The following is a 13,289-nucleotide window of genomic DNA, read 5'->3' on the forward strand; positions in this document are numbered from 1 at the left end:
CTTGGCACAAGGAACTGCCTGTCGGACTTTCCCTTGTCCCACGGGCCAATACGGCTGAGCTGTTGCAGCTGGCCTAGAAGTGACGACCGAGGCAATGCGAGCTGCCTTGCTACTGGGCTGCTCCTGCAGATATCCTCCTTTTCCCCCCCTCCAAGGCAGGCTGGGCTTCTGCTGAGATCTCCTGTCCAAAGGCTCCAGGTGTGGGCTTTGAAGGTAGAAATGCAATTGTGCAACCACTGTGACCTTATCCCCAAGGCTGGGTGTTATGCTCCATTTCATAAAGGGGTTACTGAGATTTGGGGAGGCTGCCGGCAAAACAAAAAGCCTTGAGGGGGGATGGCTCATAATGCGAGTTACGCTGGTATGGATCACGCAGGCAGGCCTGGAGAGAATGATGTCTTTTAAAGGTCCATTGGCAACTTGGGACTCACTAAGCAAAATGTGGGGCTTGATAAAATGCCTCTGGCTCAGCAAACTGCCTCATGCAATGGATAGCTGGTGAGTCAGCCCAGGAGTTGCTTTGTTTCTTTTCAGTGCTACAGTTCTGTCAACAAACTTCCCTTAAATTAATTTTAAAGATCCCCTGTCATAAGCAATCAAAAACATCCCTGTAAAAGCGATACATGTTTTTTAGGAAGGACTTATGGAGTAAACAGAGATTCCTGCCAGCTGCTACTTACGAGATTGCCCTAGAAAAATTCAGCACAAATAGCCAATATTAATAAGTAGGCCTCTACTGGAATCTTTCCAGAGGGAGCTCTGGGAGAAGTAAAATATTCACAGATTTGCAGAACGATGCTTCGAAATCTATTTTTGCTCAGCTAGTCCATAAAAGAAGCAGGATCCTCATAACAAATATCTCTAGCAATTTAATCACATCACTTGATTAATTAGAAGTGATTGGCGTATGTGGGCCTCTCAGACCCACCTTTTTAGAGGACAGAACTTGTAGTAATTTATTGTTCTGCTTATATACTTCACAATGCCTTCTCCATCTGTTTGCCTTTTCTGAGTCTTTCCATGACTGAGAACATTGACCAAGGCAGAAACTCTAAATTTAGGGCTGTTCTAGCCTGCTTGACCTGTGCTAAGTGGGATCATTGTCCATTTTGGACACTTTGCAACTACTCCCAAAAATGGCATTTATCTTTGTGTGCAAGGGGATGATACTGCTGTATTGAGTGAGTCATCTCCATTCCAGATTATTAAAATGGATGAATCATCTCCCCATGGAAGCAGAAGGGCTGATAAAATCCCTTTCAGTACTGCAGCCTCCACATTTGCCATGTATCGAACTACATGCATACTCGCCTTTCAACAATTCCAACAAGCGGGCCTGGACTGACTACGGTTTTAATTAGTTTTTTACTGGTTTTTAAATTGTCATATAATTATTGTATTTATTGTTTAATTCTTTTTTTAAATTTTCTATTTTATGTTTTTAATTTTTATTGTTGTGTGCCGCCCTGAGTCCTTAGGGAGAAGTGCGGCATATAAATTTAAATAAATAAATAAATAAATAAATAAATAATAAATAAACAATTCTCCTCAATATAGCTTTCTGGTTACTCAAAACCCTGGGTGGGTCAAAACCCTGGGTGGGGAGTCAACTAATACTGTTCCTTCAAAGAAAGAGGGAAAAAAGTTGAGCAGTAGCCACACTGGAAATAAATAATTCTAACTTCCAGATGACAATAATAGAAACCTTTTGTATTGTGACACTTGCATATCTTCTAAAAATGTTAGCATATTCATAGGACAGAAAGGAAGTCAGCTAACCTACTTTATGTACACTGCAGGGTCTGTTACATCATCTCTGACAGATAAGCAGCCACTGTATCCCCCAACAAATGAGATTTCATCACTTCATGTGACAGCCTGTTCTGCTCACTGACAGCTCAAACAAAACTTTCTCTTGTACTTACTTCCTTGTGGCTTTAACACATTGGTTTTTGGTCTTGCCCTTTTAGTAATAAGAACATATATACTCAGTGCTTTTTTTGTAAAAGAAAAAGGTGCCGGAACTCACACATGTCATACAACCCGCCTTGCCTACCCTACAAGGTTCCATCCAAAAAAGGTGCCGGAACTCCGTTCTGAGTGTTCTATGAGGAAAAAAGCCCTGTATATACTCTTTCTTCTGTGTGACCACCTTCAGATTGTCTTATCCTATCAACCCTTGGTTATCTCTAAACACTAAGATCCTTTCATATGGCTTGTTTCCAAACCCCTCACTGTCTTGAAAGCCTTCCTCTGATCTCAGTCCCATTTGTCATTGCCTTTTTCCAATAAGGTACCCAAAATTGTTTACCATCACATGTTCCTGCCTATAGTTTATAGACTCATACTGCAGGATTAGTTAGTGCTTGTCAGTCTCATCAGTTTTAAGATACATGGATTTCATCTCTCGGAATGCTGGCTGGGAAACCTTAGGAGTTAAAAGTCCACCCACCTTAAAGTTGATGAGACTGAGAAATACTGAGGTAGAAAATGGAGCATATGATCTATCAGCCTCGCTATTTTTGATAAGAGCCACTTTGACCATTAAGCCAAACTAATTTCCCTACACTTATTTTGGAATGAATTCTTCCTGGAAAACATAGCACAAAACAGAATCCCAAAGGGAAAATGCTATAAAGTTAAACAGTTAAAAAGCCACTGTATCTCCCCACAACAATAAAAAAAACATTAAATTCAGGCTGTGTTAAGAGCAATAGACTTTGTGAAAATGAAATGAAACAGTCTGCCTGGTGGAAAACAGCAGATGCTTGGTGCTCTTGGTGATGGGGGAGAATTCCTTGTGCCCATCACTTATATTATTATTATTGTTATTATTATATTCATAAAACATGAAACTCAGTCAACTGAACACTCAAATTGACTGGCACTAACGGTTGACACGGGTTGCTGCCAGCATCCTAGGTATCAACCAGGTATCTCCTTAAAATGTGAGAGGTTCCGAGTAGCACAGTTTTTTGTAGCTTTGCTGTAGTTATTGCAGGAAGCTGCAATTTCTTGATGTATTTTGCAAAGCTTTTGGACGTAGTTCCCAGTGCCCCGATGACAATGGGTATCACTGTTACATGTTTCATCCATAATCGCGCAGTTTAGATGGCCAGGTCGCGGTATTTTGTAATTTTTTCCAGTTTTCTTTGACTCTGGCATCTTCTGGTACAGCAATATCAATCAACCGTATGCTTCAGTTTTCTATAACTGAGATATCTGGCGTGTTGTGTTCCAAATAGCGATCTGTCTGTATTCGGAAATCCCACAAGATCTTCACCCTCTCATTCTCGACAACTTTTTCTACCCTATATTCCCTCAACTTTTCAGACACAGGCAAGTCGTATTATTATTATTATTATTATTATTGTTATTATTATTATTATTATTGTTGTTGTTGTTGTTGTTGTTGTTGTTATTGTTGTTGTTGTTGTGGTTGTTGTTGTTATATATTGGGCTCAATTGTAACATCACGTGGTAAGCTGGAGTAGCTAACGGCTCTCCAGCAACCCAGACTCCAGGTCTCCAGTGCTGCTATTGGCTGCCCCTAGGCGGCAATAGGTTGCTTTAAACCTATTGGCTGCCACCTAGGGGCCAGACTATAAATTGCTGCAAGCTGCAGCCCAATTCTCAGTTCAGATCCTGCAAGCAATAAACCATGAGCTTTGCTGAACTCACTTGCCCTGTCTCCTTTCCTACGTGAAGAACTCACTACACAACTATTATTATTATTATTATTATTATTATTATTATTATTATTATTATTATTATTATTATTATTATTATTATTATTATTATTATTATTATTATTAATTATTGTTGTTGTTGTTGTTGTTGTTGGTTGTTGGTTGTTATTATTATTCCAGGAAAGTATTCCAAGAGGAAGACTGCTGGGCTTATTGCAAAATTTTAAGGTCATCTTTAAATTACTTCAGTCCGCCATGTTTATGACTTTAAATGAGAGTACCCATAGGCATATTCCAGTTTGTTGAAGTGAAGGCTTAAGGGCAGCCTCTTATTGCCATTCAGCCTGAATGTCATTGGTCCCAATCTGTGGGAACTGGTGGTCATTTTTAGCATTCTAGGGGAATTTTGTGATAGTTGCCATGAAACATTTAACCAGTCACAAGATACCAATTTACTGAAAGATGAATTAGTGAGGTTTAGCTGCCTTCTCCTCTTCCCCCTCCTAGCTGCTGCCACTTCTGTCTTGTTTTCTAAGGAGTACATGCTCAAATAAAACACTAGCAGAATCCAGCCACTATTTTTATCTTCTAAGAAGGCCAGTGATGCTGGAGCTGTCCTTGGAAATAAGAAATGATGCCATGGGCTTACAATCTGCTTTGCAGCATGCCAATTTCCCTCTTATTGCATCCTGATAGGGAAATAAATACGTCCAGAAGGGAAGGAGTCTGTCATACACCAAGACAGAATACTGCAATGTGAACCCCATCACTGTAACATAGATACTTGAATTTAAGCGCTTCATCTCTAAATGATGCTACGACTACATTAGCCTACTCCGATGAAGAATGCTCCTGGCTGCTTACCACCACCTGAGCTTCACCCAGTTCATTCAAGAAGTGTAAGGTAATAAGAGTTTATTTTCTGTCTGAAATGCAGGAGGCCTTCTCTTTAGTAAATTGAAATGTAGAGGGCCTCCTGAGCAAACTTCCTATACTGGTCTCATTAGACAGTAATTTTTTTCCATTATCTTTAGCAGCTAAATTGCATTGCTGAAGTAGAAAAGCTTGCATTCCCCCCCTCCTCAATTGGGTTGTGGAGACAGGAAGAAAAGATAAACCAATTATAGGCTAGGAGCCTGGATTTGGACAGTGTTTTGCCTTTTAAAAATAAATTTCAAGGCAACTAGGACAATGCTTGCAAGACACATGAAGCATCCATTATGTAAACATATTCATTCAAGCAGTTTCAGAAAAACGGAGAATACCACAAAAATTATTCACCGTATACAGACTGTAATGAAAGATAAATGAGCACAACTGTTTTCAATAGCTGCAACATGTTCATTAGTCCAGTCAGGGCTTTTTTTGTCATAGAACGCTCAGAATGGAGTTCCGGCAACTTTTTTGGATGGAACCTTGTAGGGTAGGCAAGGTGGGTTGTATGGCATGTGTGAGTTCCGGCACCTTTTTCCTTTACAAAAAAAGCACTGAGTCCAGTCATCACAAACTCTAGGAAATAAAAGCCATTTATGAAGGATCCTTATAGCAAGCCAGATAATGATCACTAATAGTTTAACATTGTTTACTCTGAGACCTACATGTCTGTCCTTGCCCTGCTTTTAAATGACACCATTCCCTCTTTTGGTGTTAATTTGGGATAGGATTTTTTTTTCTCCTATGCTTTGTTAATAAGAGGATAATATTTTGTAAGCTTCTAACTTATGCCTTTTTTTTTCTTTCTACCTCTATTTCAAGGCACACTGTAGTCAGCTAATTTCATGCCAAAAGTTGATTGAATTGATTGACAAAGCCTAGCATTTTTTTTTCCATTCCAACACCCTTGGATGGTACTAGAATGGGAAAAAAATGCTAGGCTTCATCAATCAATCTTTTAACCAATCACCTCTTAAGAGTGACACAGCTAAGGCCAATTTAGCCTATCTCACTTAGGGGCTGAAAGAACAATGTCATAGGAATATGGCAGAAAATATCCAGCACAAGAGAATGTGCAGGGTCCCTGGTGCTCTCTGAGCTTGGTTGTTTTCTTGCAGACATTTCATTACCAAATTAAGTAACATCATCAGTGCACTAGAGAATGTTTATGCCATGGATAGATGCAAGGGGAAATTGGCCCCAAATGTCAGCCACTCAGTCACTGATTCTTGATATGATATAAGATATGAGATACTGCTGCCGCAATATCTCATATCATATATCATATAAAGAATCAGTTTGGTGTAGTGATTAAAGCAAGGGTGTCAAACTGCCGGCCCACAGGCCAGACACATCACCAGGAAACTGCTCCAACTCCATTGCCAGCAATGGGAAAAAAGCTCCATACATCACATGACGCCGTGAGTTTGACATGTCTGTTTTAAAACATTGGGCTAAGAAATTAGGAGTCCTGTCTAAGGCATAAAATAAGCTGAATGACCTTGGGCCAATTGCTCTTCCTCAGCCCCAGGAAGGAGTCAATGACAAATCACAAGATATTGCCAAGAAAACGGCAGGGACTTATCCAGGCAGCCGCCAGGAGTCAACACTGTGTCAAAGAGATACATTTATATTATACTAGATGAAGTCTGATGAAGCTAGTGAATAGATGGTATAAAATTCTGTAGGTTCTGTAACATGCCATGCAATGTTAAAATGTTCAAGTTTATGATGCAGCGTGTCAGTGGAATCCGATACAGTTTATTCAGTGGGCTGGTTAAACAAATCATAGCAGAGTGTTTGAACCCAACCACTGTATATGCCTTTTCTCCCCACTGCTCCTTAATCTCTTTAATAGACACAGACATTCATTTGGAAATTACTGCTTTGCCTTTACACACACACACACACACACACACATACACACACACCCTTACTTTCAATAATTTTAATCCATGTTTGAAGAGAAATGTGTTTCCTCAAGGCACAGTTCATGAGGAAAATAGATGAACACCATTTCACAGCCTGATCTGGACCAAGTTCTAAAATCAGAAGAAGAAGAAAAAAAAAGAAAAGAAAGAAATACTGGGACAGGAAGGAATAGCCTCGACTCCCACACCATGAATAGCTATGCTCCAAGGACGGATTTAGAAGTGGTATGTTATTCTGTGGCTAAGTTACACAATTAGGGGTTTTGGAATGCACCAGAGAGTAGTTGAAGATCTTGTCTTTGCAGCTCTTAAGTTGTGTATGACCAGTAAGATTGCTCTTTCTCTCAATCTCTACCCTTCCCCCATCTCAGTTCTGGAAACTGTTATTCATCTATGAAAACAACACTGAGCAGTGGAAAAAGACAGAATTCAGCTTGAAACATCAGTAAGCCCAAGGAAATGTTGCAAACTCAATCACAGAAACCAAACTTTGCACATGAGACAACTGTACAGAGGGAGGGTTGGGTTGTCAAAAGGGTTCAGGAGATAAGGCAAGAAATTGTGTGCCACTCTGAGCCAGCCTTGACTCCTTGTGGACTACATGGACAACATCCCTGCAGTTGTCTTGGCAAGATTTTGGAAATTGTTTGTCCTTGCCTTCTGAGAGAAAGTCAGCTGGATTTGTACTGAATGTGGGACTGGAACTTTCTCCCATTTTCTAATCCAGAGCCTTTAACCACTACTCGCAGCAGCCACTGCAGATCCAAAGTGGTGCTATCTTTTTTTTATGTGGTAGCTGTCTTACACAACATATGGATGTCGGCGCAACTGGTGTTTACGTGTACCATCATCAGACACTATGGAAACTCAGAAACATCTCCAACAACTTCAATAACATTATTACCGAAGATTTGCAGAGGAAGCTGCGTAACCTCGGCTTGCTGCAAAGCCCAGGCCTTCAGACCCCGGCATCACCAGAAGCCGACGGATGGAGGAGGGGGCATCGGAAGTGGTGTGAGAGGAAGCGGAAGCGCGGAAAACGAGCAGGGATAAATGCTAGGTTAAAGGCTAACTTTAGTCAGCCTGCTTTACCATCTATCTTGTTAGCAAATGTTTGTTCCCTGGACAATAAATTAGATTATATCAGACTTCAGCAAGCTACACGGTGTGAGTACAGACATTGCTGTGTCTTTGTTTTTATGGAGACATGGCTGAGTGATAGAGTTCCGGATGCTACTATTCAGTTGGATGGGTTAGCCGCATTTCATGCTGATAGGAACGAAGCTCTGTGTGGTAAGACCCGTGGCGGTGGACTGTGTGTTTACGTCAACACAGAATGGTGTATAAACTCTGTCCTCGTTTCCACCTACTGCTCACCGCTTGTGGAGTTTATGGTTGTGAGATGTAGACCTTTTTATTTACCCAGGGAATTTACCACTGCTTTTATACTCAGAGTGTATATTCCACCTAGCGCTAATGCTAAGGAAGCGCTCTGTGTACTTTACCGGACTATCAACGAACTGCAGAACACACACCCTGATGGATTATTTATTGTTGCCGGAGATTTCAATCATGCAAATCTCAGAACTGTGCTCCCTAAATTTCATCAAAATGTGGACTTTGCAACCAGAGGGGAAAACATGCTGGATGTTGTTTATACAAACATCCCGGGTGCATATCGGGCGAAGCCCTGTCCCCACCTCGGTTATTTAGACCACATCTCTGTTATGCTAATTCAAGCATACAGGCGTTCAAGGCTAGTACGGAAGCAGGTGAGGGCCTGGCCAGCAGGAGCCATCTCTGCTCTTCAGGACTGCTTTGAATGCACTGATTGGGATATGTTTAGGGAGGCTGCAACCAACGGCAACTCCAATGAACTTGGAGGAGTATACATCATCAGTGACCAGCTATATCAGCAAGTGCATTGATGATGTTACAGTCTCCAGGAAAATTATTTTACTCCCTAAGCAGAAGCCGTGGATAACTGAAGAGGTGCGTGTTTTATTGAAAACTCAAGACTCTGCATTCAGGGCAGGCAATAAAGCAGCCCTAAGAATAACGAGAGCCAAATTGTCCCGGGCCATCAGAGGAGCAAAGTGTGCACATGCTCAGAGTATCCACCAATACTTCACGGACAGCGGCGATATACGGCATATGTGGCAGGACATCCAAGCCATCACTAATTACAGAATATTACCATCTGCCTGTGAGAGCAATGGCTCACTTCCAGATGCGTTGAATAGTTTCTATGCCCATTTTGAAGCACAGAACAACGTGACAGCAAGGAAGACCACACCTCCTTCCAACAACCAGATACTTTGTCTCTCCACTACTGACGTGAGGAAAGCCCTAAGTAGAGTCGACACACAAAAAGCTGTGGGACCAGACAATATTTCTGGCAGAGTGCTCAGAGGATGTGCAGACCAAGTGGCAGATGTTTTCACCGACATATTTAACATTTCTCTGAGCACCACTGTTGTCCCAAAGTGCTTCAAGACAATGATCATCGTTCCCGTGCCGAAGAAACCATCTGTGTCTTGCCTCAATGACTACCATCCTGTTGCACTTACTCCCATCATCATGAAGTGCTTCAAGAGGCTCATCATGAGGCACATAAAGACCCTGCTGCCTGTAACATTGGATCCACTGCAGTTTGCATACCGCTCAAATCGTTCCACCGATGACGCCATCTCTACTACACTCCATCTAGCTCTCACTCATCTAGAAAACAAGGACTCATACATACATATGCTGTTCATAGACTTTAGTTCAGCATTCAACACTATTATTCCCCAACACCTGATGGGGAAGGTGGCCCTGTTGGGCCTGAACATCTCCCTCTGTAACTGGATCCTGGACTTTTTGACTGGAAGACCTCAGTCAGTCCAGATCGCGAATAACATTTCTAACACCATCATACTGAACACTGGGGCCCCTCAGGGCTGTGTGCTTAGTCCCCTGTTGTTCACCTTGCTGACACACGACTGTGTAGCAATGCACAGTTCGAACCACATCATTAAGTTCGCTGATGACATGACTGTGGTGGGTCTCATCAGCAAGAACGATGAGTCAGCATATAGAGAGGAGGTGGAGAAGCTAATAGACTGGTGTAAAGCCAACAACCTGTCTCTGAATGTAGACAAAACATAAGAGATGGTTGTTGACTTCAGGAGGACAAAATATGACTGCTCTCCACTGAACATCGATGGCTCCTTCGTGGAGATCATAAGGAGCACCAAATTTCTTGGTGTTCACTTGGCGGAGAATCTTACTTGGTCCCTCAACACCTGTTCCATAACAAGCAAGGCCCACCAGCATCTTTACTTTCTGAGGAAATGAGGAAGTCACAGCTTCCGCCACACATCCTCACAATCTTCTACAGAGGGACTATTGAGAGCACCCTGAGCAGTTGTATTACTGCCTGGTTTGGAAACTGCACCGTTTCAGATCACAAAACCCTACAGCGAATAGTGAGGATGGCAAAGATGATCGTCGGGGTTGCTCTTCCCTCTGTCATGGATATTTACATCACACTTTGCATCCGTAAAGCCAGAAACATTGTGGCTGATTACAACCCCCCCCCATACACACTTTTTACTCTTTTGCCATCTGGAAAGAGGTACAGGAGCATTCAGACTCAGACATCCAGATTGTGTTACAGTTTCTTCCTACAAGCTATTAGAATTCTCAATACGAAGAAACTAGAACTATAAATACTTGCATTTGTAGTTTTTTTAAGTTTTTAGTTTAGAGTTATGTGTAGTTTGTGTTCTGTTCTTTTTTGATTTGTGTCGTCTGATGTAGCACCTTGGTTCTGGGAAACGTTTCGTTTCACTGTGTACTGTACTGTATATTGTTGAAATGACAATAAAGTCTACTACTACTACTACTACTACTACTACTACTACTACTCCAAACTGGCATACTTCATATTATTTTCAAATTTGGCTGCCTCTGGGCACATAACTGTATGCCTCAGAGAACATAATCTTATTTCAGATTTACACTGACCGCCAGGATGCACCACATAACTCGTTTTGGGACTTTTCGGAGCTATGTGAAGAGAGGTACACTATACTGGCCTTGATAATGGAGATAGCATAGATATTAATTTTGAATAATCATGAAGAGTTTCTAGAAAGATCTGACTCCCTGGGTTTTTTGTTTTTACCTTTTCTTCAATATGAGATGTTTCCTTTTCCGAAATTAAGTACATTAAGTATGCCAGACTTCATTGGCAGTTTTTCATTTCAGTTAAATTTGAAAGCACTACAGTTATTGCTTCCAATAACTGTGGTACCTTTTCAGATTTCCTTATCTGAAATAGTTAAACAGTAATATATTCCTGGATTTTCTCGCACAGATACGACTCATTATTATTCCTATAAATCCCTTATTTATCTGCATGTTTCCTTCCCCCCCCCTCAAATATGCTTAGGTATGGTTTGTTTTCACCATAGCTTATTGAATAAATCATTATGATCTCACTTTACATTACATGCATATTCATTCACCATAATTTATCAACAATGGCAGATTGTTGTTTATATAGAAATGTTTCAGAGGTGATTATTAGCTCCCAAGAATTATTCTATAACTTGGCTGCTTTTGATGAGTTTTTCATTTTACCTCTTTTTACGCTTGATTTAGCATTTATAGTTTGCAGCTTTTGCAGTGCATTCTGTTTCTTTTAACTGTTCAGGGAACAGTTTATTGTTATAACATCAGAATATGCTCAATAAACCATTAACTACAACAGGCAGAAGATCTGGTGCTGTGCACATGTTATACCAGGTTTGTGGAAAATAAGTTAAGCACATATTTCAATAATCAAGACAATTGATGTCAGATGACCCACTTATCACAAAGCTCTCTAAATAAAGCCCTGAAGGCTGGGATGAGATTGCTGTTTTGCAAAAAAAAAATATTGTTTATTGATGTTTCACACTTTGAAAGCAAGACAGAAAAAGGCTTAATAGCTTTAATGTAAATAATCCATATTAAGTGGATTGAGAGACAATTGGACTTGTTTGCTTAAGAAGATATAAATGATAAATGAGCAGAAAGTCCACCCAGTGTAGAAGAATAATGCAACTGAGCACTGAGTGCCTTACCAGAAACTGATTGATAAATTGTGCATGGACCACAGTCTACCTTCTGAAATAATGGTAAGGTAGAGGATAGGAAATGTTAAGTAGCATCCCTTGTTTTGCTTTGTTTTTCCTTAGACAAAGCTATTCCAAGATATTTGAATGCAGAGAAAAGGTTATGCAATAAAACACAGCACAGATCGAACACCAACACAAGGCAAATCTACACAAGGACTGTAATGCCTATTCTGACTTTGTAATGTGAATGAGGAATATTTTTCTTCACACTGGATTCTACACATATGTACACCACTCCCTGCTCCTTCACCCTTTCCTCTATCACCATCCCCTCTGTCTATTTCTGTCATACTGTTGAAGACACTTCATGTGAATTTAATATAAATGGACAGACAACCAGTTATGCCTTCCCATTCCCTTCCACCACCACCTCCTCCTCCTCCTCCTCCTCCTCCTCCTCCTCCTCCTCCAGACATAACCTACTCTAAATCTGCCAGCAACAGGACAATCTTTACCTTTCAACACCTTTGCAGGGAATTGCTTGTCTGGCTGCTGAAGTTTCTCAAGGTAATTCTGCCTGCTAGCACTGTGGAATTAGCCTGGTCTCCTCCCAGTGTATCTTCCTCTTTACTCCCAAGGCTAAGCATTCCTGAGCAGATACATATTGCTTAGCACTGAGAGATAATGAATGTATTTATCTCTCTGCTGAGGTATTGTGCCCAGGCAAAGGGTGAACTGGAACATTACCAAAAGAATAACTGGATACAACTAAATGCCATTGTTCTTTGTGTAGTGTTCAATACTCCATGGCATCACAGACAGTTTTGTTTCTAAACGATAATATCTCACCCAAGAGGTTTTCAGTAGGATACCATTCAGGTAGTCAATGAAGGTGCTCCCTAACTGCACTGTATCTTTTCCATGGCTTTCTCAACCGTTTATTAAAAAAAAATCAGATGGGCATAATATCCAGATCTTATCCAGAAAAGGGAATATTTTGGAGTGTGGGAGAACAAGTCTGAGATCTCTGAAAATGGCAGGGTTGAGAATGTAGCACGGTTACGGTGTGTGTGTGAATCCAGTAACCAAGAAAATAAAGCATATAGTCTACAAAAAGTATTTATTTTGTGAGACATAAAGCTAGGTCTCATTTTGATTTTTAACAGTGTACAGATATCCTGGAATGCCACAGGGAAGGGAAGGAGTATTTTGCTTGTCAAGCACAGAGTTAAAGCAAAAACCAGTGCATGAACAAAAATATCAGAAATTGCTGGTATATGGTGCCAAAATTCTCCATGTGACATTCTCTGAAACTTCAATTAACTTGTCATTAAAAAAAATGTTGTGGGACAAAAGGTTCAGAGAATGTCAGTCCATATCCTCACACCAATTTATTTTCATTATCTGTATTTGCCTATTTGCACATGTGCTAGAGAATGTCAAATGTACTAGATTCAGTCTTTAAAAATGTCTAAGGTTTCACGAGATCATCAAATCTCATGACATTTTGAGATCTTTCAAAATTTCTGGAAAGAATGTGAGCAATTCCAGGAGTCCCGTTTTAATGGAATCCAGTGATTTGTGCTTTTGATGCTTTTTTAATTAGGGGAGGGAACCCCCCAGCCTTC

At 40.7% G+C, this 13,289-nt stretch overlaps 1 protein-coding gene across 2 annotated transcripts in view; it reads right to left on the reverse strand.

The window, feature by feature from the left end:
- SEPTIN9 (septin 9) overlaps nt 1-13,289 on the reverse strand; it is a 299,259-nt gene that overhangs the window by 205,995 nt on the left and 79,975 nt on the right. The window lies entirely within an intron of this gene.

The sequence above is a fragment of the Vipera berus genome, assembly GCF_964194415.1.
Source record: "Vipera berus genome assembly, chromosome: 2".
In the NCBI taxonomy this organism is placed as follows: Eukaryota; Metazoa; Chordata; class Lepidosauria; order Squamata; family Viperidae; genus Vipera; species Vipera berus.